Below are 25,511 nucleotides of genomic sequence, written 5' to 3'. Positions count from 1 at the left end.
GTTAGCCATGCTCATTAGGTGATTTGTATTTAACTCCAAGGTCCAGAGAAATGTTGAGCTATATTTTTACTCAGTCTCAAAATAATACAATTGGACTGAGATTATGTGGCACAAAGTCCCCCACTACAAGGCAGCCACATGACCTCAGTCTCCGGGCCAGGAGTCACGATGCGTCCTCTTCTCTCTGTGGAATCTCCTTCTGTCTCTCTCTTATAAGGACATTGCTTATTAGATTGAGAACCCATGCAGAAAACCCAGGATAAGCGCCTCCTCCCAAGACTCTTAACTTAATCTCATCTTTTGTCATACAAGGTAATACTCACTTTCACCATATAAGGTAATATTCACAGGGTCTGGGAATTAGGACAGGGACCTATCTTTTTGGACACACTTACTTAGCCCACTACATTTTGACCTATATAATCCATGAATAGGGTAGATTTTGTTCTTAATAAGAGAACAACTAACATGATCTTTAAAAAATTGGGTTATTACTTAATGGAAAATTATTGTTGTCTACAATATCTTAAAGTCTTTATTCAGGATGATTATTATAAGTGGACGTTGAATGAAAGTAAGTGTTCATATTCTAATACTAAATAATAAAGATACTCAACTTCTGCACATGCCTGCTTGATCATTGCTCCTATAGACTGTGTTATTTACCTCGAAGTTCCAGCAAGTCTAATAAAAAAAAAGATTTTAGTATTTTTTCAGATTCCACTGATGATTTTTTAAAATTTCATATTAATTTATTTTTGAGGGAGATAGAAACCGAGTATGAGCAGGGGAGGGGCGGAGAGAGAGGAAGACACAGAATCTGAAGCAGGCTCCAGGCTCTGAGCCATCAGCACAGAGCCTGACACGGGGCTCGAACCCACGAACCACGAGATTGTGACCTGAGCCAAAGTAGGATGCTTAACCGACTGAGCCACCCAGGCACCCCTATGATTTTTTTTTAACTTCTGAAAATCATACTATACCAACATAAAACAAAGCACATTAAATTTAATCTATTTTCACACTCTCTGAGTTAATTTTTATTTGCAAATATTCTGATTTCATCTAAAGAAATGATATATGAAGCTATTTCCTTAAGCTAGGTGTCAGAATGGAACTTTAAACGTCTTAAATGCTATAGGTTTGCTCAATGTTGTTATGGTTATTATTGTAGTTATTTATTGCTGTCTTTAAACCAGAATTGAAAGCACAAATAACAATAGTGTGATAATCTAAGATACTGTATCGATCAGCTACACCACAGGATCAGAATGTCTGCATCAGCCAAATTTGCCTGGGCCTACATCAATTTTAGGGTGCCATTTTCATCCCTCCCCTATTATTTTATCACGGACTCCCACATTTTGGTACACAGGCCTTTTTCTCTCCCACAACCACTGCATCTTTCTCCTCTAACACAAATTACTTTCTACCAAGAAGGTGATCAAAACAAGGGTCGACTGGATTAAGTACTTTTAAGGCTTCTAATGCTCAAACATCATAGAATTTCAATTTCTCTCTCACAGAGACTTTAGTGTGGTTACATCATTTGTTCACAATACTGTTCAGTTTATGTCTCTGTATTCCAGCTGAAAGTCCCCCCCCAATATATGCTATTTTTATTTACTTTATTTATACTGAGTAAATAAAACATCAGCATAGTTCGATAAGTAAGAGCTATCTAAACACATGTAGTTTTAAAAATGTCAACCCTCTCCCCTCTAATTACTTCTACCCTTTGTACCTGATTCCCATCTACCCGCTTTGGGTAACCAATCTAGTTTTTCATTTATCCTTCCTTTCCTTCTTGTTGGTATGAATTTCAGGTACACATATTTTCTTATTTCTCCTTCTTTCTTATACAAAACATAGCGGATTATAGCTACTCTTTTCCACTTTGCCTTTTTCATTTATCCTGGAAATCACTTTATAACAGCTCAGAGAGACTGTCCTCGTTCATTTGTGTTACACATGCACGGTTCTCCATGGCACGTGGGTAACTATGTATTTTAATCCATCTTCAACATTTCAGCATTTAGACTGCAATACTGCGCAATTACAAATTGTACGGCAATGAAAAAACTTCACATATGTGTTTACACACTGTTCAAGGGGGTACCTTCAGGGTAAATTCCTAAAAGTAGAATTGTTGGATCAAATGGCAAATACATATATAGTTTTGTTTTGTTTACGTAGTGCCAAACTTTCCTCTATGAAGACTGTACCAATTTGCATTGGCACCACCAATGTGTAACAGTGCCTACGTTCTCACAGCCCCAAACACAGAATGTGTTCATGTACTTTTTGATTTTTACCAATCTGATACGTAGGAAGTGATGTCTCAGAGTACTTTTATTTTTCATGTTTCTTATTAAAGTGAGGTTGAATAGTTTTTCATAGGTTAGAGGGTCATTTTATATCTTTTACTTTGAGTTGCCTGTTCGTGTGTTTTGCACATTTTTCATTTCCTCTAATTTTTAAAGATTTACTTATATATTGAGGATATTAAATCTTTGGGCTATTTGTTGCAAAAAACGTTTGCATAAGTTTGTCACTTATGTTTTAAATTGCAAGCCTTTGTGTTTTTCTGTAATAAATTTGATTAATCATTTATTTTATTACATCGGTATTTTGAATCCGGTTAAAAAGTCTTTTCCTTCACACAAATAAGAGAAGAATCATGTATGTTTTCTGCTGGTACTTACATGATTATATTTTTTATATTGGGATTTTTGATCCATCTGGAGTTTATTCTTGTGTATGATATGAGTGAGCTATGGATCTCACTTTATCTTTTGCTGATGGGCTAACAAGTTGCCTCAGAATAACATACTAAAAAGTCCATCTTTGAGATTATTTTGATGACTTTTTAATATTTCCACATATTCCTGGGTCTATTTCTGGAATTTTTATTCTATTCCATCAACCTATTTTTCTCATCATGTTTTAATTATAGAGGCTTTCAGGGACGCCCAGGTGGCTCAGTTGGTTGAGCGTCCAACTTTGGCTTGCAGTTCACGAGTTAGAGCCCTGCGTAGGGCTGTCAGCACAGAGCCTGGAGCCTGCCTCAGATTCTGTGTCTCCCTCTCTCTCTTTCCCTCCCCCACTCCTACTCTGTCTCTGTCTCTCTCTCAAAAATAAATAAAATATTTTTTTAGAAATTATATAGGCTTTGTGGTGTGTTTTAATGCATGGTAGGGCTAGTTTTCCCACATAGCTTTTCTTTTTCACTGTCTTCCTGGCTATTTGTTGTTCCACATAAACCCTAGTATCAATGCACTCAATTCCATTTAAACAAAAAGCTTGCTGATATTTTATTAAGATTGTGTTAAATCATATACTTTTGTGTCTTTCGGGAGTGCTTTTGCAAATTTAGTGTTGAATTATTTCAAGTATTTAATCTCCTTTGTTACTATTCTTTTTTTTTTTTCAATATATGAAATTTATTGTCTAATTGGTTTCCATACAACACCCAGTGCTCATCCCAAAAGGTGCCCTCCTCAATACCCATCACCCACCCACCCCTCCCTCCCACCCCCCATCAACCCTCAGTTTGTTCTCAGTTTTTAAGAGTCTCTTATGCTTTGGCTCTCTCCCACTCTAACCTCTTTTTTTTTTTTTTTCCTTCCCCTCCCCCATGGGTTTCTGTTAAGTTTCTCAGGATCCACATAAGAGTGAAACCATATGGTATCTGTCTTTCTCTGTATGGCTTATTTCACTTAGCATCACACTCTCCAGTTCCATCCACGTTGCTACAAAGGGCCATATTTCGTTCTTTCTCATTGCCATGTAGTACTCCATTGTGTATATAAACAACAATTTCTTTATCCATTCATCAGTTGATGGACACTTAGGCTCTTTCCATAATTTGGCTATTGTTGAGAGTGCTGCTATAAACATTGGGGTACAAGTGCCCCTATGCACCAGTACTCCTGTATCCCTTGGGTAAATTCCTAGCAGTGCTATTGCTGGGTCGTAGGGTAGGTCTATTTTTAATTTTCTGAGGAACCTCCACACTGTTTTCCAGAGTGGCTGCACCAATTTGTATTCCTACCAACAGTGCAAGAGGGTTCCCGTTTCTCCACATCCTCTCCAGCATCTATAGTCTCCTGATTTGTTCATTTTGGCCACTCTGACTGGCGTGAGGTGATATCTGAGTGTGGTTTTGATTTGTATTTCCCTGATGAGGAGCGACGTTGAGCATCTTTTCATGTGCCTGTTTCCTTTGTTACTATTCTTAAATCACTTAAGTTTTTTATTTTAAGGCTAATATAGTGAACAAAGCTACCGGAGGGGTGAGGAGATGGGTAAAATAGGTGGTAGGGATTAAAGAGTACACTTATCCTTTGTTGCTGTTTAAATGGGGCTTTTCTACCATTATATCCATCAACTGGGTATTGATTCTGTATCAGAATGCTAGCAATTTCAATTTATGTTAAGTTTCACTTTTGCTATTTTCCTGAATTCTTTTTATTTTGAGGGAAAGTTTCACCATTGTTTCTCTAGGGTTTTCCAAGTACATCATCACATTATCTGCAAACCCAAATCATTTTACTTCTTTTCCAGTATTTATCCTCCAACTGCACTGGCTATCACTTCCAGGACAAGGTTAATTGTAGTTGAGATCTATTTTCTTTGCTCTTAATCTTAGTGGAAGTGCCTCTAATGTTTTCCCATTAAGATGTTGGCTTTAAGAATGAATTATATGTTTTTAATTAAATTGGATTTTGCCCAAAGATTTTTTTAGCATCTCTGGAGATATTCATATTATTTTTTTCTTCCTCCTTCGATCTGTTAACATAGTGTATTACTCTACTGGATTTACTAAGAGTGAACCAAGCTTGCATTCCTGCAATAAATGTCACTTCATTGTAATTTATTAGTTTTTTTATTGGGATGTTGGATTCTGTTTGCTAAGGTTTTATCAAGTACTTTTACATCAATATTCAAAAGTGATATCAGCAATAATTTTCTAATTATATTGTCACTAGCTTACTTCTTTAAAATAATTTCATAATTCTAGAATAAGTTATTAAGCACTGGGTCTATCTGATCTCTGAAGGTTTGGTAAATTCCCCTGTGAAACCATCAGGGGTTAATGCTTCCTTATGGAACAATTACCTTATGACTTTCTCTATTTCCTTGATGAAAATAGGCATACGTAACCTTCTATTTCCAACAGAGTCAATTTCTTTAGGAAATTGTGCATTCTGTACAGATTTTCAAATTTATTTGTATGGATATTGGCAAAAGAATCCCTAATATATTTTTAATTATTCTGTTTTAATGATTATTTCCTCTTTGCCAATTCTTGTTTTGAATATTTATGCTTTCTCATTATGTTACTGGTTTGTATATTTTGCAAATTTTTTCAAAAACCATATTTTTAATTATATTAAAATCTGTTTTAATGATTATTTCCTCTTTCCCAATTCTTGTTTTGAATATCTATGCTTTCTCATTATGTTACTGGTTTGTATATTTTGCAAATTTTTTCAAAAACCATGATTTTGACTTGTTAATTATATCTACATTTGTTCATTAACTCCCTCCTTTTCTTTTTTTTTTTAACATTTTCTAAGTTCTTAAGTGTGGAATTTAATTTGTTAATTTTCATCCTTTCCCTTTCATTGATGAAAGTATTTAAGGCTGTGCATCTTCCTTTAATCACCAATTAACATATATTTTTTCTATCCTCATCCCTATGTTTTATTTAATGTTAGATGTACCCTTAAATACATCAAATTCTCCTCATCAGTCCTTACACTGAAGCTTATCCACTCATGTTTTAGTGGCGTTCCAGTAGATTCTCAAGAAGCCTCCTGGATACACATTCCTGAGTTCCTGCATTTATTAAAAAAAAAAAAAAAAAAAAAAAAAAGACAACAATGCTACTCTATTGGTGATGCACTTTGTATGTTGCTTTTGAACAACAAACATGTTTTTGAACATCTAAAGCCAGCCTAGCACTCTTGCCTTTGTAAGATATTTTATCGTTTTTGCCACTAACTCTGAAGACTTTAAAAGATATCTTCATAATGTTTAATAGAGCTACTCAGCTAGGTCTCGGAATTAGTTGTTACAGACCAGTAGTCCCTGGTACCCAGGAAGCCCTTTCAATATTTATAGCCTAACTTTTTATTTATAAGAAATAAAAGGTGTTTTTAAGTTACAGTTTTAAATATTAATTTTGTTCCATTGTTTTTTGTATCTTTTTTCGGGGACTCCAATTATAACTAATTGGATCATCTTTGCTTACATTTCATTTCAAACACTTTCTCTTTTCTTTTTTTACCTTGTTTTTATTCTTGTGATATATTCCTAATTTTCTCCAATGCTCTTATTAAGTTTTCATTTGAGTGTCTTATTCCTTAGGGAATTTTTAAATTAGTATTCATTTCTTATGTAATTTAAACTACTCAATGCTTTTCCTGAATTTAATCAATCCTTATTTCAGTCTTTTTTATGTTGTGTCCATTTACGTTCTTGGATTTTAAATTTCTATCTTGAAGTGGTTTGTTTTTCGAATCCCCAAATGCTTATTTGAGAATATTTTATTCTATTTTATTTAGTGGGTGGAATTTTCATCAGCTGCATTAATTTCTCATTCACTACTGTATTTTCATGGTAGTTATATATAGATGAAGACTGTTTATGCCTCTGCATTTCTGTGTGATGTACAGGTGGTTTCGAGTGGTTTAAGAGACACCTCGTTCTATCAGGGTGTGCAATGTGGTACATTTACTGGATGGCTTTGGGGGGGGCGGTGTTTGTTCTTCGCTTTTTTCTTTTATGTCAAAGGATCACAAATGTGCTTTCCCTTACCCCTTCTTTACCTATGGCTTTCAAAAGATGCCTCTCCATTTTAAACTCATTCTCTTCTCCTGAAGTGTCACTTTCCCAAAACTGCCTCCTTTGTTTGCCATTTTAAGTTTCTCCTGTTATCAGTTTCCTGATCTACACGATCACTTTTTTGTTCCCTGTCTTTTCACTCTTATGGTGGACTTTTTCTTTCTGGTGATGACTTTAGATCAATACCAGGCCTGCTGCTAGTTTTTCCTTCTCTATTCTATGAAAATGTTAAGGGGCTGCCCTTGTAATTCACAAGAGTTTATAGCAGGAAAACGAGAGACAACTCACTGGGATTCCATGTTCACTTTTGTAGTGGCAGGTATTTTGACAATGTTTGGAAAGTATCTGTCTTCTTGTTATGCCGAGAGCATGAGTTTTAGTCCTCTGTTGCTGTTTTTGTTTTGGGGGAAGGATATATTGGGAGATTAGGATTTACACCATCACCATCGGCTCAACTATGCCGCAAATGAATGTTTAATAACATTGTCGTACCATATAAAATATTTCTAATGACAGCTAGGAGGGCCTAGTTTTCTACCTCTGTCAGAATACACACTGCAAAACAGGTTTATTAATTCGCCAGTAAACTGTTGGCATGTACTGTTATGACTGCAGTGACATTAGTAGGCTGCACATCTCAAGAGTCACAAAAGACTTATGTGTATTTGAGAGTCTATCCAAAAAGACAGACAGCTAATTGGCCGGAAGTGAAAAATATGAGACAAAAAGGAAAGCAGAGTGCTGGGGAGCAGTTATGTGGTGCGTAAGTATCCAGTAAAAGACATTTGCTGCATAGGAAATGTGACACTTAGCAATTACTTTCTGAGGCTACTATAAAAAGACGGACATGGGCTTATGGTTCTTTCTAACCTTGTTTGCCTCTCATGCCTCAGTTCCCCTGGGTTACATGTCTCTTTTCTCTCATTCTGTTAATACTGTGGTTTTGGGTGTCTACAATAGAAATTTCATTCTATGAATTTAAGAGCTGGTGGGATCCACAGGCACACTCAGGAGGAGTGTATAAGTATACACTCATCAAGAAGTATAAGGGCCAGTGTGCGCCTTTTTCTTAAGTCCTGGGACTGAGTCCACCAACTGCTGACAACAGTCTATGTGTCTACTAGGTAAAATTATCAAGAGTAAGAATTATACAGAAAAACTGATTATTTTTTGTTGTTGTTTTTGTTTTGTTCTGTTTTGTTTTTAAGGAGGCTTCATGCCCAGCACAGAGCCTAACATGGGGCCCAAACCCATGACTGTGAGATCAAGACCTGAGCTGAGATCCAGAGTTGGGCGCTCAACCGACTGAACCACCCAGGCACCCTGTAAACTGGTTATTTTTTTTATTACGAGGAAGGTCTTATAATGGCGCAAAGAAATGTGCTTAATAACAATTACAAATGAATGAACAACTATCAGAAATAATGAAAATGACCATGACATTTCATAATCTTGCTATCTGTCAATGACAGAACATCCTGCTTTGGAAAAAGTTTGTGTCAAGGAAGCCATTGGGCCTCAAACGATGTGACGTCCCTGTCTCTGAGGTCTAAGCTCCATGGAAAAAAGCGTCTTCTCCAGCTTTCTGGGGAGCTTGATTTTTTTAGCAATTCCAGGACCTTTTAGAAGATGGCTATTATCTACTCACCGCAAGTCTATTTGGCCCCATGTGAACTGAGCTAATTAACAGCGTAACAACACATTTAAGAAAGAAGCAGGGAAAAAGGAGTGGAGAAGCCTGGAGTTGATTCCCAAAACACTAAATGATGCTTTGTTGAGGTGAACATCACAAATGAGCTCAACTGCTTCCCCTCATGTGTTGGACTATTGTTTTAAAGTTCAAAAAATAAATTCAAAATGGATGAAAGACATAAATGTCAGACAGGAAACCATCAAAATCCTAGAGGAGAACACAGGCAGCAACCTCTTTGACCTCGGCCGGAGCAACTTCTTACTAGACATATTGCCAGAGGCAAGGGAAACAAAAGCAGACATGAACTATTGGGACTTCATCAAGATAAAAAACTTCTGCACAGAGAAAGAAACAGTCAACAAAACTAAAAGGCAACTGATGGAATGGGAGAAGATATTTGTAAACAACATATCTAATAAAGGGTTAGTATCTAAAATCCATAAAGAGCTTATCAAACTCAACACCCAAAAAAACAAATAACCCAGTTAAGAAATGGGCAGAAGACATGAACAGACACTTTTCCAAAGAATACATCCACGTGGCTAATGGACACATGAATAGATGCTCAACATCACTCATCAACAGGGAAATACAAATCAAAACTACAATGAGATACCACCTCACACCTTTCAGAATGGCTAAAATTAATAAGAAACAACAGGTGTTGGTGAGGATGTGGAGAAAGGGAAACCCTCTTGTACTGTTGGTGGGAATGCAAACTGGTGCAGCCATCATGGAGAACAGAATGGAGGTTCCTGAAAAAACTAAAAACAGAACTACTCTATGATCTATCAATTGCACTACTAGGTAGTGCATCAAAGGATACAAAAATATTAGGTAGTGTATCAAAGGATACAAAAATACAGATTCAAAAGGTCACTTGCACCCCAAAGTATATAGCATTATCAACAATAGCCAAACTATGGAGAGAACCCAAATAGCCATCAACTGATGAATGAGAAAGAAGATGTGGTGTATATATACATATACGTATATATGTACACATGTATATATACACACACATATATACATATATATATACATATATATACATATGTATACACAATGGAATATTACCCAGACATCAAAAAGAATGAAATCTTGCCATTTGCAATGACATGGATGGAGTTAGAGTGTATTATGCTAAGCAAAATAAGTCAAACAGAGAAAAACAAATACCATATGATTTCACTCATATGTGGAATTTAAGAAACAAAACAGGTAAACATGTGGGAAGGGGGGGAGAAAAAGAGCAGAGGGAAACAAACCATAAGAGACTGTTAGATACAGAGAACAAACTGAGGGTTGATGGAGGGAGGTGGATGGGGGATGGGCTAGACGGGTGACGCGTACTAAGGAGGGCACTTGCTGTGATGAGCACTGGGTGTTTTAAGTGAGGAATCGCTGAAATCTACTCCTGAAACCAATATGGCACTGTATGTTAACTAAAATTTAAAATAAACACATAAAAATAATAAACGGCAGCACATGTTCTGAGTAGGAAGGATTTGCTCCAAGAAGAACAAAATTAAGCAATAAAAGAAGAGAAACTTGGTTAATTTATAAGAAGGGTTACAGAAAACTTAGCTCACTGTAATAATGGCTGAATAAAGCTGATCTGGAATCTAGGCCCATATTTTCCAAGGAAAAATTACACTTTCCACCCCAGAAGCTACATAACTACGCCCACTAGAACCAGGGGCTACTGTATATCTCCCTAGAAATAGAGAAATGGTTAAGACATAAGCCCTGACCCCAAGACCCTGACAGTAAAGGGCCACGTCAGAATATGGGGGAATGCAGGGCACCTGCTTACGCATCCAACTCCTGATCTCAGCTCAGGTCACGATCTCACAGTTCGTGGGATTCAGCCCCACATCGGGCACAGTGCAACAACAGGGAGCCTGCTGAGGATTCTCTCTCTCCCTCTCCCTCTGCCCCTCTGCCACCTGTGCTCACTCTCTCTCTGTCAAAATAGATAAATATTTTTAAAAAGTAATATGGGGAAATGCAAAGACACAGGTAATGCTGAAATGCGTTATCACCAGATAATGTACTCCCAGTCTAAGTGGAATATCAAAGAATCAAATGCTATATGGAAAGAAAGAGACAGAGAGACAGAAAAATCACAACTATTTCTGTGAGGCAGGAGAAAAAAGTCATACAAGTTGGCTAAGAAAGCGCATTCTAAATATTCTGCCAGGAGACCAGGAGAGAGAGCTGAGGTGGACAGTGGGGGGCTGAGCTCCAGCCTGGCTCTTTTATATGCAGGAGCTGGCTGAGCCTATACGTTGATTCCACGTCTCTGAACCACAGGCTCTTCTAAAGCTGTTATTATTCTATGGATTAGGAAATTAATATTCATTGCCTATAGCCGACATGTTCTGTGCTCTTCTGATCTGATATTCTAAAAACCTAAGGAAACAGCATTCATACCCTGAGGGGTTTGTCATCTGTAGAATCTGTAGATTAAAAGAAACAATTCTCGGAGGAAGAAAAAATACGAAATCGGGAAAGAGCGTCCCTGGAAGGAAAAAAGAAGCTTCATCCAACGGAAATGCATGAAGCAATGACAGAGCATTTGTTCTCCAAGCACAGTGAAGCACTATGAGGGCTGAGACTCCAGCCCAGTGCCTGGGCTTATATCTCAGGTCTGTCCTTTCCTCTGAACGTCAGAGGCTTTCCCAAACATGCTCTTATTCTGCACGTAGCATCTCACATTAACCTGCAATACTCACCTTGGGATGTGGGCAGCCGTTAGCCGCACGCGGGTGAGTGAAGAGCAGTGAACACCATTCAGACCCACCTTCCTCTTCCCTGTTCCGATTTATGGATTTTCATTCATCTCGGATTTTCTGATACCTGCGATCCAAGGCAGAGCTGCTCTCTCAAGCCTGTCCAGAGTCTATCTCCAAGTCTTTTAAAATACAAATTCTAGGGCCACCTGTGTGGCTCAGCCGTCTAAGCGCCTGACTTGGGCTCAGGTCATGATTTCATGATTCGCGGGTTCAAGCCCTGCGTTAGGCTCTGTGCTGACAGCTCAGAGCCTGGAGCCTGCTTCGGATTCTGTGTCTCCCTCTCTCTCTCTGCCCCTCCCCTGCTCACGTTCTTCTTTCTCGCGCTCAAAACTAAAATAAATATTAAAAAAAATAAAATAAAATAAAATAAAATAAATAAAATAAAATATGAATTCTAAACCCATGACTGGGTAAATGTCAAGGTTTGTGAAACAGGATTTAGATTATGACTTTAAGTCATACAACGTGACTGCCACAGAAAACAGCGAGATCCATAGAGTGTATCCCTCGTTTATCACCTAAGATGCAATAAATACACAGTGAGGACTTAGCTTCCTTCCTTCCTTCCTTCCTTCCTCCCTCTTCCTCCCTTTGTCCTTCCCTCCCGTCTGCCCTCCTCCCCTCCTCCCGCCCTTTCTCCCTACCTCCCTTCCTTCTATCCTTCCTCCCTTTCTCCCTCCCTCCCTTCTGCCCTCCTCCCTTCTTCCCTTCTTCCTTTCTCCCTTCCTCTTCCTCCTTTTTTCCCTTCCCTCCTTCCTCCCTTCCTTATCCATTTCTCCTTTCCCATACTGCACCGGCCTCCTGGTTCACTCCATACAACGGCCACTGTAATTTCTCGCGTTTGAAACAACGTCGCACTGTGTCCCGTGAGCAACCTGAAAATGCTTCAGGGTCTGAACCTAAGCACAAACTTACCTTCAATGCATCTCTTCCCCACAAAGAAGAATAGCTAGCTAAGCCCTCCACAAAAAGCAATGAGGTCATGATGAAGTAACCCTGACTAAAAACTAAACACGAGTTACCACCACGGGATTTGTCTTGGTCCTAGACAGGGGCCTCTTCCATCCAGCTGTCCAAAGCAGAGCAAAGGACCTAGAAGCCAGAGGCACAGTGGAGCTGATTTTTGGTTCTATCGATCAGTGCAACTCTGCTAGGAGATGTTGTATACTTTTAGATGCGTTCTTTTGTTCTGCGATTTAGCTGCAGACTCCCTGGGAGATTCAGGGCAGGACTGTACTTGATAACTAATTTAAAGAAGAAGGATTCTTTACGTGATGTTTACCAATTCATGTTAGAACTCCAACTATGTCTTTCTCAGCCAAGACTGCAAGAAGTCCAGCGCAATGTCCCTGATCCTTTCCAAATGGTACTAGAATGCATGCTCTGTGAAAGTAGTGACCCCCTTTTGTTCATTCCACATGGCCGGCAGACTCCAAGATGGCCCTCAATGATCCCTGCCTCCCGGGAGGGCATGATCGTGCCATCATGTAATCCCCTCTCGTCAAGTGTGGACTGGCCTAGGGACTAACCAACAGACGATGGCGAAGGTCACGGGTGTGGCTTCCATGATTAAGTTACATTTGACGGAGACTTCCATCTTGTTGTCAGACCCCTTCCTCGCTTGCTGGCGTTGAGGACATAGGGCTACATTGTGTAGGCCCAGGTACCACTGAACTGGAGGTAACCTCCAGCAAACGGGCAGTAAGAAGCCAAGGCCTACAGTGGAAAGCGCTTAAAAAACCGGACTCAGCCGACAACCACACAAGAGGATCCCTTCCCGGTCAAGTTTTTATATTGAAATCTCAGCACTGGCCAGAGCACTGACTGCAGGTTCTGAGACCCTAACGCAGAGGATTCCGAAGCCTTGCCCAGACTCCTGACCACAGAAATGAGGAGGCAATCAATGCGTGTCGTGTTAAGCCACTAAGTCTCTGGTTATTTGTTACCCGGCAACAGGTAACTGATACACTGCTATTTGCCCTGAACGGTGTCTGGCTCACGGTGGGTATGCAATAAATATGAACTGCACGAATCAATAAATGAAACAAATTCCTCTCACAGGTACAGCTAGAGTTACTGAAGGAAGTTAGTAAGCTATTCATCATGGTGCTGCCGCGTACAACACAACAAGGCGAATAAACTCAATTTTCCACAACAAACATGCTAAAGAATGCAATTTTCTAACATAAACATATAGCAAGTAAATACAATTTCCCACAACAAACATGTTAAACAAGCTTTTCAGCAGTCTTAATCGCCTCAAGGTTGACTTCTATTTCCCAGCAGATAACCATGGCCTTTCTACGGTTAAAAACGAAATATGACTGGAGACCTTTTTGCCCTTCTTAGTAAAGACACTGACCAGGAACTCAGTTTCATGATGACAAGATTCAGAACGTGCATAACTCTGACCGAGACAGAGCTTTCTCCTGACCCGGCTAGTACTCACTCACCGTTCTCCATGCCTTCATGGCCCCTAATTGGAAAACACACTTCGACCTTGTCGCTCATGCTCGCAGAAGCATTTGGGTCAACCTCTTCCTTGCCTCTCAAGGTTTCTCATTAAATCCTCTTGCAACCTGCGGCCTGCGTTTCCAGCTTCGATTTTAACCAACAGTAGGTCGTAAAATTCTTTCGCTTCTCATTCCAAGTTGTGATCGTCGCCACGAAAGCAGAGGGCTTAGACAAATGGCGGTGGGCACGGCGGGCCATGAGAGGTCCTTTCTCCGAAAAGGATTTCCAAGCTTTGAAGTAAAGAACGAGAAGGACCCAAATATACAAAAAGGCTGGAGTGGAGATGTGGAGTAGGAAAAGCATTGTAGGCAAATGGAACGGTACCTAAAAAGGCCCCGAGAAATGATCCCTCAGTAGAGAGACAGACTGGTGTGACAGAGAGCCACAGGGTGAAAGTGGCTAGAATCACAAAATATATTTTTCCCAAAGAGTCCTGTGCGAAGTCCACCATGGACAGAATCCCACAGAAACCGCTTTGCAAATGGTTCTAGAACGTTAAGTACGCCCCAGAGAGGTGGTAACTTTGCTTTACGACTGCTTGCTGAGTATCTCTGCGTTATTTTTATTGGATCGTTTTGACCCTACTTCCTTCAAAAATAAATGGAAGTCACTGTATTGTCTTTCACATTTCATTGTTCTGTTTCTACCCACCCCCCCCCCACCCCCCACATAACCTTATGAGGTAAAAATGATCTCAGCTTCTACAAGAGAAAACAAAGTGAGCTTCTGGCAGGTTCACTAAACCCAAGGTCATGAAGCTAAAGCATGGGGAAATCTGATCTGGTTAATCCAACCACCTCGCCACCCTCCTTATAACACAGGGGTTAAAATGGTGAGAAGCAATTAACAGAGAAAGGTCACACAATTCTATTTAGATGACTGGTCCAGAGTTTAGAAAACCTTAATTCTGCCTGAAATATGCCAAGAGGCGTATCATCAGCCACGCGACTCTCTTACTCGGGTTTCTAAACTCACTGATAAATCTAGTTGCTGCAAACCATGAGCAAACAGTGTTTTCTAATTCCGGGGCCTAATCCGACTTTGGGTTTGTGGCTAGAAGTCCCACCTCGCCCCAGGCTAAAGACTGGGTGATTAAACACAAGACAGTATCACGGAAAGGGGGACAGAGTCAGGTTTTGAGGACGATACACCTGGGACACAATGAACCAATAAAATCAGGTCAATATTATTTTTCCCTCCAGCTCACAGTGAGTCTAGACATAACATGTCTAGCACCTACCACGAAGGAGTAGCTTAGCTGAATGGAGGTAAATACAATTGGAGAGTGATTAAGGATACCCAGCAATCTCTCAGACCCGGAAAAAAAAGACCTTGCTCAAGAATGCAAAGTCATTCCTCTGAGTGAAACATTCAAGGACTAAATGCTGGGAAAATCTAACCCCTCAGCTTTTATCTGCAAATGTTCACTGTGAAAACCCAGCTGCAGGGGAGAGAGAATTGAGGGTTGTGGGGAGGTCTCCCAAGCACTAGGGGCTTATTTGGGGGGGATGATCCTGGGAGGAGAACCTCTTGCCTAGATAAACCTCTTCGTTTCAAGTGCTAACTCGTCAAATTAAGGGACGGCTGTGCTGTCTATTGACTCACAAGATGCCCATGTCTGTTTTCTCTTCCATGTGGCACGGACTCTAAGTCTTAATCTGTGGAGTGCCTGTCTTTAAACTGGTTTATTCATGGGTACTCAATACAGACCACAACTCAGTACAATTATTCAAAGTGGAGGAAGAAAGGAATCATAAAGAGTCCGTATTCCGCCAGGAAAAGGAGTCTTTTCATTCATTTTCCCTTCAGTGACGTTAGACTCAAACACACAAGGGCTTTGGATGGTTTTATATTTTGCATCCATTCGAGATACCCCTACTGCCTCACAGAGGAAAGCAATGCTTTCTCTTCACTGACGAACAGCCCACAGGGCTGGAGCCCCAAACCAGGTCTAGCTGGGCATCCCCGTTTAGTTGTATTAAATATCTTCCTGGGAAAACTAAAACGAAATCATGCAAGTGTTGCCCTTGGTAAAAACAGCAAGAAAAGAAAGAAGTTACTCGGCAGGATTCCTATTCCTTTAACAACCCTTTGGTCCAACCATAACGTCTGAATAGTTGCCGTGATTAAATGGTACCACGGTCGGACCGGACTGTGAACAGGAGGGGTCTACTGTTGGGGAGAGGGACTACCATGCCAAAGGTACATGCTGCATTTCTCTGGTGGTCTAGATGGAGAAGTTCAGAGTATTTGAGTTTGTGATTATCGGGGCGTGAGCAGGGGCCAGAGTTGTGCACTTTTCCTTCCTCCTGCGCCCACGTGAAGGGCATTCGGCTGGCACACATGAACTTCTTCTTCACTGTCACAGAAACAGGTACAACGGAGGGGGGGGGGGTGGCTGGCACCTACCACCAAGGGGCCAGGGACGCTAACCTCTCTGTGATGTCTCTCACAACGAAGAACTACCCCAGCACACGCGATACCCATGCCTCACTCAGAAATGCTGCTCCCCAGGGGCGATTCTAGCCTCACTGCACCCCCTGTCCCCTCAGGGTTCTCCAAGCCTTCGGGAGAAGGACAGGAGCCCACCCATCCCAGCCCCCTCCCACCCGCTTCATGACCAGCTGAGATGGTGTTTTCTGGGCTGCTCACCAAGTGGTAGGCTTACAGGGGTTTTGTGTGCTGTTTGTTTGTTTTTGCAGGGGGAGGTGAGGAGGAGCAAATTCAATTCAAGAGAGAAGAGTTAGGGAGTCCGCTGTGGCACCTATCAAAATCCATGCCCTCTAACCAGCTTTTTCAGTAATTGCGATGGAGAGGGAGGTTTTCATGCCCCAAACCCCATGAGTGAGTGAGTGAGTGAGTGAGTGAGTGAGCGAGTGAGAGAGTGTCTGTGTGTTACATCCCATATGACCTGGTTGGTCTAACCGGCAATTTTAAAGTTGTATTTTTATTTCTGAGAGAGAGAGAGAGAATGAGCATGAGCGGGGGGGGGAGGGGAGGGGAGGACAGAGAGACACACAGAGAGACAGAGAGAGAGAGAGAGAGAGAGAGAATCCCAAGCAGGCTCTGCACTGTCAGCCCCAATGTGGGGCTCGATCTCATGAACCATGAGATCGCGACCTGAGCGGAAACCAAGAGCCACTCAGGCTCGCCCTAACGCAGTTTATACACATAATCCCGTGCCACTCTGGCCATAAAGAAGTGGGGTCTACACGCTCTCTCCTCGAGCCTGGGCAGCCTTATCCCTGCGGTGATCAATATGGTACGACACAGGTGATGTCGTACTGATTTCTAGGTGCGTGTCACCAAGAGTAATGCGGCTGCTGCTTAGTCTGTGAGAAAACTCTCTCTTGGAGCCATGCGTCTCCATGGAAGAAGCCCGTGGTGGGAGGAGCTCATGTGGGAGGGAGCCAAGCCACACGCAGGCTCCCCACTGACTGTCCTAATCTCCGAATCCTCTCCATTTTATGAGGGTTCTCTGGAGAAACAGTATCCATAGGGTGTGTGGGTACATCGGGCAAATCTAAAATCCACAGGGTAGGCTGGCAGAGTGAGTACCCGGGGAAGAGCCAGTGTTGCTGTTCAAGTCCAAAGGCCATCTGCTGGCAGAATTCCTTCTTGCTCGGGGAAGATCAGGCTTTGTCCTGTTAAGGCCTTCAACTGATTGGACGAGGCCCACCCACATTCGGGGGGCAGGGGAGGGGAGTGCAATCTGCTTTACTCAAAGTCGCCAATTTAAATGTTAGTCTCATCCAAAAACACCCTCACCTAAACATCCAGGTAATATCTGACCAAATATCTGGGCCCGCAGCCCACCCAAACCGGCACAAAAGCTTAACTGTCACACCAGCCCAGATATCAGCCCAGGTAAAGGAAGCTTTCTTGCATCCCCCCAGACCAGGCTGGCCACCAGCTGAGTCCCAGAGGGCAGCCTCGGTCGATGCCACAAGGAGCAAAAGCCTCACCCAGCCCAACCCTGCCTGGTCCCTTAACGCACAGAATCTGGAAACGTGATCAAATAGTTATTTTTTTTTTCAACGTTTTTTATTTATTTTTGGGACAGAGAGAGACAGAGCATGAACGGGGGAGGGGCAGAGAGAGAGGGAGACACAGAATCGGAAACAGGCTCCAGGCTCCGAGCCGTCAGCCCAGAGCCCGACGCGGGGCTCGAACTCACGGACCGAGAGATCGTGACCTGGCTGAAGTCGGACGCTTAACCGACTGCGCCACCCAGGCGCCCCTCAAATAGTTATTTTAAGTCACTGGGTCCGAGATGGCTCGTTATACTCTAAGAATAATTGCAGCACTAAGTTTCACTCATACCGCTCCCCATCCCTCTCCACCCGGTCACAAGCACAGCTCCTTCCAGCCTCGGGGCCTTGCCACCTGCCATTTCTTCTGCCCGGGGTGCTCGTCCTCCGGTTCTTGGCTTAGCTGGCTGCTTTCATCCTTGCTGCCTGACATCAAATGTTCCTTCCTCAGAGAGACCTTCCCTGACCACTCTTTGAACTGGCCTCCCTCCCTTCCTTTGTCTCTTTCTTTTCTCTTTCCCATTGGGTTCAAAACATTTATCTCGCTCTGCAACTGCCTCGCTCTGTCATTGGCTATTGTCTTCCCCCAATTAAAATATTAGCTCCATACAAACGGGTCTTTCTCCAGCTCATTTACTGTTCAGCCAGTGATTCGCGCAGAACACGAGTTCGATGAGTGTTTGTTGAATGAAAAATAATGAATGCCTCTATCGTTTGTAGGTGACTGACTTCAGGATCCTGGTCATAGGCTCCAACTTACTCACTTGCTACCACAGAATTTAATGAAGGGAGATTAATACTCCCATGTGATACAAAGGATGTTTTTCTCTGACTTTTCCTCTGTTCTTTTTTTCCCCCTCTAATGAGATGAGCAACCGCAAGGGAACAAGATACGCAGCGTCCTTTTAAAATACCTCGGAGACAAGAAAATCACTGCTTTTTTATACTTGATTACCTATGAGGCTTATTCATGTATCTTCCTAACTCTTCCAGATTAATTAAAAGACAGCTCTAAACCGAACAAGGAAGAAAGCGTCTGTCTCCTCTCCTGGAGACCTGGTCTACCATTAACCTTTGTGTGACACAGTCCCACATCTTAAATTCCTTTGTCCTCCGGCCCCCCCCCCCCCACCAACCCGGAAACGTACCTTGGGGAAGGGGTAGAGAGGAGGCAGGCCCATCCCCCACCCACTGTGTGGTTCCTCTCCATTTTCCAGTTCCTTAACACATTTGAGGGATGAAAATAATACTCTTCCCCCATCACCCGAACTCAAGACCTTATCCACAGGCCCTTCCTCTGTGCGGCCACCCCCACCCTATATACTAACCGATTCCGGTATGTTCTGATTCTCCCTTGTATTAACTCTTTCTTTTTTTTTTTTTTTTTTAATTTATTTTAGACAGAGAAAGAGTATCCGCAAGCAGGGGAGGGCAGAGGGGGAGACAGAGGATTCAAAGCGGGCTGCGCGCTGGGAGCAGAGAGCCAGATGTGGGGCTTGAACTCATGACCTGCGAGATAATGACCCAAGTCGAAGTCGGATGCCCAACGGACTGAGCCACCCAGGTGCCCCAACTCTGTCTTTTATTCCTGTATACTGATGCTTTGACATTTGGGACCTTGGGGACCCCAGGGAGACCGCCCCTCCTAGATGAGCCAATTCCTGGAGACAGTCAACAACTCACTGCAAACACACTTTTCAAACACAAGCCGGTCAATCCAGAGCCCACACCCCCAACACTCCCTATAGCGGGCTCTCACACTCCAAATCCAGGCCACCATCAACGATAATCAACCCAGGGCCAGGTGTCCGGCAACTCGGGAGAGACCCTACACCCCCAGCCTGCTGAAATTATTCAAAGCAGCCACCCTCAGCCTGCTTACCCCGCCTCCCCCATTCTTCCCCCACAGAAACCACAGTGAAGGCTCTTACCCACAACTCCCCTTACTCCCCCTGCCCCCTGACCCGCCTACTGCTTCTCCACGTGCTCACCACCATGGTGTGGCATGTTTCCTTCTCTTGGGAACCCTGAGGAACTAACCTTCCAGTGGCAACCATCTCCAGATTCGTTGACCTCACTACGCTTCAAATTTCCTATCAATACACTGTATTTTGTTTTAAAAAAATTGTTAGTGTTTATTTATTTTTGGGAGAGAAAAGAGAGTGAGCAGGGGAAGGGACAGAGAGAGAGAGAGGGAGACACAGAATCCGAAGCAGGCCCCAGGCTCCAAGCTGTCAGCACAGGGCCCGATGCGGGGCTCAAACTCACGAATCGCGAGATCATGACCTGAGCCAAAGTCGGTCGCTTAACCAACGGAGCCACCCAGGCGCCCCACAAAATTTAAAAATTCTTGATTTAAGGGGCACCTGGGTGGCTCTGTCAGTTGGGTGTCCACCTCTGGCTCAGGTCATGATCTCACAGCTCGTGAGTTCAAGCCCACTGTGGGGTCTGTTACTGCCAGCTCCGGGCCTGGAGCCTGCTTCGGATTCTGTGTCTCCCTCTCTCTCTGCCCCTCCCCCGCTCGCATTATCTCTCTCTGCCTCAAAAATAAATAAACACTAAAATAAATTCTTGATTTAGATCCCCAATTCACTCAACAAACACTTACTGATGGCTTGTGGGTACCAGGTACTGTGGAAGGCTCTGGGGAGAAAAGGATGAACCAGGCATGCTCTTGGGAAGGCTCGCAGTAGAAAGAGGGTCTCAAAAAAATATGTTTGAGAAAAAAAGGAATAAATGATTGTCTTCTCAGATTTCATAAGCTGGAGTGCTGGATCCCCTGGTGTGTTCCCTTCATAAAATCATTTGTCAGTTTTGGAGGGCCTGAAATTAGAATAAACTGGTTTGTCTTGTTCTGTTCCTTTTTTTTTTTTACATGACAAGCTATTGAGACTGGGACTCTAAAAGATTGTTCAGTTTTTCCTAGTTATTATCAACTAGACTTAATGGAGTTTCCTTTGGAACATCTTCACAAAAATACAGCCTGGCTATCTTCAGAACAGCCAAGGAAACTATGGGGGGGGGGCAGAATATAAATATTAATAATAATGGTGAACACTTGCTGAGCTCTTAATACATGCCATGCATTATACGTGGTATATATGTTATTTTATTTAATGATGTAACATGCGTGTGACCATTCTTACTTTACAGATGAAGAAACTGACGCTTACACAGGGTGAATCATCTCCTAAGTGCAGCACAGCTAGTAAGACATCACCGGGATTTGAATCCAGGCACAGTTACTCCAGAGCCTACTTGTTTAATAACTAATTCCATACGTGAGCTAAGAAACTGTATCATTTTCTAAGGATACATTGCTTAGACCCATTCTTCAAATCCATTAAAGACTTCGCACCCATCCCAAAAACTTCACCCGGGGAGAAAGCCTCGCCATTCGGCCATTCGGACTTCTGCTACTCAAGGTCCGCTATTTGAATACAACACCATTTCTTCAAAGAGTACACTAGAATCTGTTTCTCAACCTGCTCTGCCTGGCCATCACCCACAGTGGTCTAGTTGGCCATACAGTAAGACGAGCTACTAAAAACACAACTCCAGAATAGTTTCTCTCCAGAAACTCTCCATAAAAAGAGTAGCTAGCTTTAACAACTGCATTTTAGGACTCAAGCTGTTAAGAGCGTGAGTTCTCTGCTTCCTTGTTAGTGAATCTTTCCCAAGGAATTTTCAAAAATTCACACAATGACTGCCTGCCTGCCTCAGCTTTAATTATTCCTTCTATTTCCATGAGTCTGGTCTAATCCCTACCACAGAGGTCACCTCTAGACTCTATTTACTGCTTTAAGGGAAAACATATTCTTCTGTGTAAAGGAACTTCGTCTTTACAGGTCAGGCACTGGGTTACTTGTTGGGGAGTCTACGAGTTCAATGACCTCGAACCTCCAATATTTCTTCTCTGAACACGTATCTGTGGGAAAGGAATTCATAGGACACTGAGTAATGTGTGAATCTCAAACCTGGTCCTTTGTTTCTCCATGTGTATGCCTACAGATTAAATAAAATTACCATCACTGGGGTGCCTGGGTGGCTCGGTCAGTTAAGCGTCCAACTCTTGATTTCTGCTCAGGTCATGATCTCAAGGTTGGTGAGCTGGAGCCCCACATTGGGGCTCCATGGTGACCATGGAACCTGCTTAGGATTCTCTCTCTCTCTCTCTCTCTCTCTCTGCCCCTCCCCTGGGCTCTCTCATGCTCTCTCTCAAAAGGAAAAAACACCAACATTTAAAAAAAATACCATCATTGACAAACTGAACACTTTTCTGGCACCTTGCATTTTAAAATTCCCAGGGGAAACACTGAAAGCTACTTTCTTTTCCCTCCTGCAATCTAGGAGTTGCTGAGTAAGGCTTCTGATCCCGGGCCAAGACTCAAACTAAGACACCAGTCAAACAGTATTTAATACTTATTTTTTAAAGACCCAGACTTCTCCATTCCAGCCCAGAGTAAAGGGAGAAAACACATCGGATGGTTTTCTTTTCTACCACAACAAGCATTTATCGAATGCCTACTGTGTGCCTGAGTCTGTTCTAAGGCCTTGGAGGTGTAGCAGTGAACTTGGATTCGCTTTGTCCCAGACGAGCACGTCTAGACCTGAGAGTTATTTGAACTTGTGGGAATTCTTATCAACGGAACCACATCACAACAGCAGAGCATTTTCAACTGTACTCAGAATCTTAGAAGTTAGGGTCGGAAGAAAGAAGCCCCAGGAGTCTTTGGAGGCTTGCAGCTGTCTGGGGCTCTCTGCTCCCCACCCTTCCTAGGATGGGGTGTTTAATACGAGCCGCGCCGTGGAGATGTTTGTTACCCCGTCATATCTCTGTGCAAAGTTTGGTGCTCCCTATACACATTTTGTGGGGCCAGGCTCTATGGGTTTCCTCGGATGCTCAAAAAGGTCCAGGACCCTAGAAAGATCAGAAGCATTCGCCAGCCCACAGCTCCAGGAACCTAGGGACTGGAAAACGTGCACGTCGTGGAAGAGGTCGCGTTTTGAACCTAAAAGGAGACACACCGGCCGCGACAGCCGCTCCGGACCGGTGCACCCCCCCGGCACAGCCCTCCCGGCGCGTCAGAACCCGGGCAGCACCAGGCTGCAGGTGCGGCTGGAGGGCGGCCCGCCGCCGGGGAGGGAAGGAGAGCCCAGCAGGCCTGGAAGAAAGGAGACAGGGTTTCCCGTCCCGCTCTGCTCCTGGGTGGGTGCGTCGCGCGCCTCTCTTCTCGGCACCTCGCTCTGGACACCTCTAAGTTACGGCCAAGTTCTCAGGGCCCGGCTGCCCACGGCTTCCAAGTTCTCTGAGCGCACTAAAGACGCAACGCGGGCCGGTCCGGGTGGGCGGAAGCCTCCCGGCACGTCCCACCTCCCGCCCCCCCCCCCACCGGGAGCCGCGGAGCGCACCCCGCACTCGCCCGCGCCGCGCAACCCCCGCGGACGCGCGGCCGCCCCCGCCGCCCGCACGGCCGCGCTCGCGCGCGCCCGGCCCCAACTTCCGAGCGGGACTGGGTACTTCACCGTCGGTCACCGTCGCGTCCGCCTCCTCCCCCGCCGGGTGCACCTCCAGCCGCAGGCACTTCGGGCTGGGGGGCGACAGCGGCCCCGCCCCGAAGAGCTGCTCCTCGGTCACGAAGCGCAGCTGCACGCGGAACTGCAGGCGCGCCGGGCCCCGGGCCATGCTGCGAGCGCCGCCGCCCCGAGCCCGGGCGGCGCCCCGGGAAACGGCCGCGGGAAGGGGAGGGACTTGCCAGCGCCGGCCGCCCTCCTCACCTCCGCGCGCCGCCGAGCGTCGACCTCCGGCAGCCCGCGGGCTCCTGCCGGCACCTGCCGCCCGGGGCCCCGCCCGCCCCGCCCCTCGCCCCCGCCCGGGGCGCGCGGGGACGCGGCGACCCCCGCCCCGCGGGCGCCGCGCAGGTGCGCGCGGCCACGGCTCCCAGCCGCAAGTTGGCGGAGGGCGCGAGGCACCTGGAGGCGCCGGGGCTTTGCAAGCAGAAGGGTGACACCTGCTGTTCGCTGGGTCCGCTCTGCGGCCGGGGCCCGGGCCCTCTGCCGGCCGCGCCTTCGCCCGGGTTCCGGGCCACTCACACCCGCGGGGGAGCGGCCGTCCCGAGTGCGGACGGCGGCGGGGGAGACGCTCGCGCGGGCACCTGGCTGGCCTCCAACGACCGCAGTCCCCTCCGGTCACCTGGCGTCGCAGGCTCGCTCTGCCGGATGGACCGTTGCCCTCGCTGTGGGTCGAGGGGGCCTGGGACGCTCGTCCCCAAGTTGACGCCTGTTCCCAGCAGCTACCCAACCTGGCCGGTTGGCTCCGGCGTCCAAGGATGGGGGGATGGGGGGATGGGGGGTGGGGGTGGGGGGGCTCCAAACCCCCGGGAGCCACATCACACGTTAGTCTTGTGCAAAGAGAAATTGGTCCGCGGCAGGAAATTAAGAAAAGAAAGACGTCTTTTTTTTTTTTTTTTTTTTCTTTCTTTTTGACCAGAGGCCCCCACGGCCATAGACCCATGTGCCATCAGGGGAACTTTTCTTCACATTCGGAACCAACTTCTGTGTGTCCTTGGTCGGTGACCCCCCCTCTGGCGGAATGGATTGCAGGAAGGAAGCAAGGATTGTAAATCCGTTGGGATTCCACGAAGGCGATGTCCTTAACTAAGCAGGCTGACTTCAGAGGAATGAGCTTCCCTAGAGGCCCGCGGGGGTCTCTGTCCCGACCCTCAAACCCTGCCAGGTCTAAGAAATCCCTGGTCTCAGGGTCTCCCTGCCCCCTCCACCCCCCATTGTGGTCCTGCTTCCTGATGTGGCCTCTCTGACTCCTCACCTTGTTCCCTGAAGAGGCCTTCTCTATGGTCTTTTGTAGCAACGTGGATGGAACTGGAGAGTGTGAGGCTAAGTGAAGTTAAGTCATACAGAGAAGGACAGATACCATGTTTTCACTCTTATGTGGATCCTGAAAAACTTAACAGAAGACCATGGGGGAGGGGAAGGGAAAAAAGAGGTTAGAGAGGGAGGGAGGCAAACCATAAGAGACTCTTAAAAACTGAGAACAAACTGAGGGTTGATGGGGGGGAGGGAGGAGGGCACCTGTTGGGATGAGCACTGGGTGTTGTATGGAAACCAATTTGACAATAAATGTCATCTTAAAACAATAAATAAATAAAGAGGCCTTCGGTGGCCTCCTTCGCTGTCTTGTCTCTTATCATCTAAGCACCATGCTCTTTTTACCTCATTCTCACTTCCTTACCTCTTATTCTCACTTCTCACAAATCATGGCTTTGATTTGTGTCCTCGGAGCTTCCAGGGATCAGATATCCAGAGAGTCGGAGCTGTGGAGAGGGTTTCTGGGGTGGGGACCACAGAGCACCTGCAGGCTGCCCCACCCCCCACCAACCAGGCCACCTGCCATGCTCCCAGCCTCCTCAGAGCACTCTCCTGCCCTTCCCTCATCCTTTCCCCTTACTACCCACTGCCTAGATGGCGCTAAGTACTTTCATGCTGCTGAAGACCCCTAAAGTAGCTCTTGAACCTCTTTATCCTCTGTCAAAAAAGCCTGTTCAGGGGCGCCTGGGTGGCTCAGTCGGTTGAGCTTCCGACTTCGGCTCACGTCATGATCTCACA

This window comes from Panthera tigris, chromosome D4, assembly GCF_018350195.1.
Source record: "Panthera tigris isolate Pti1 chromosome D4, P.tigris_Pti1_mat1.1, whole genome shotgun sequence".
NCBI classification, from domain to species: domain Eukaryota; kingdom Metazoa; phylum Chordata; class Mammalia; order Carnivora; family Felidae; genus Panthera; species Panthera tigris.
Note: the sequence above shows the minus strand (reverse complement) of the source record.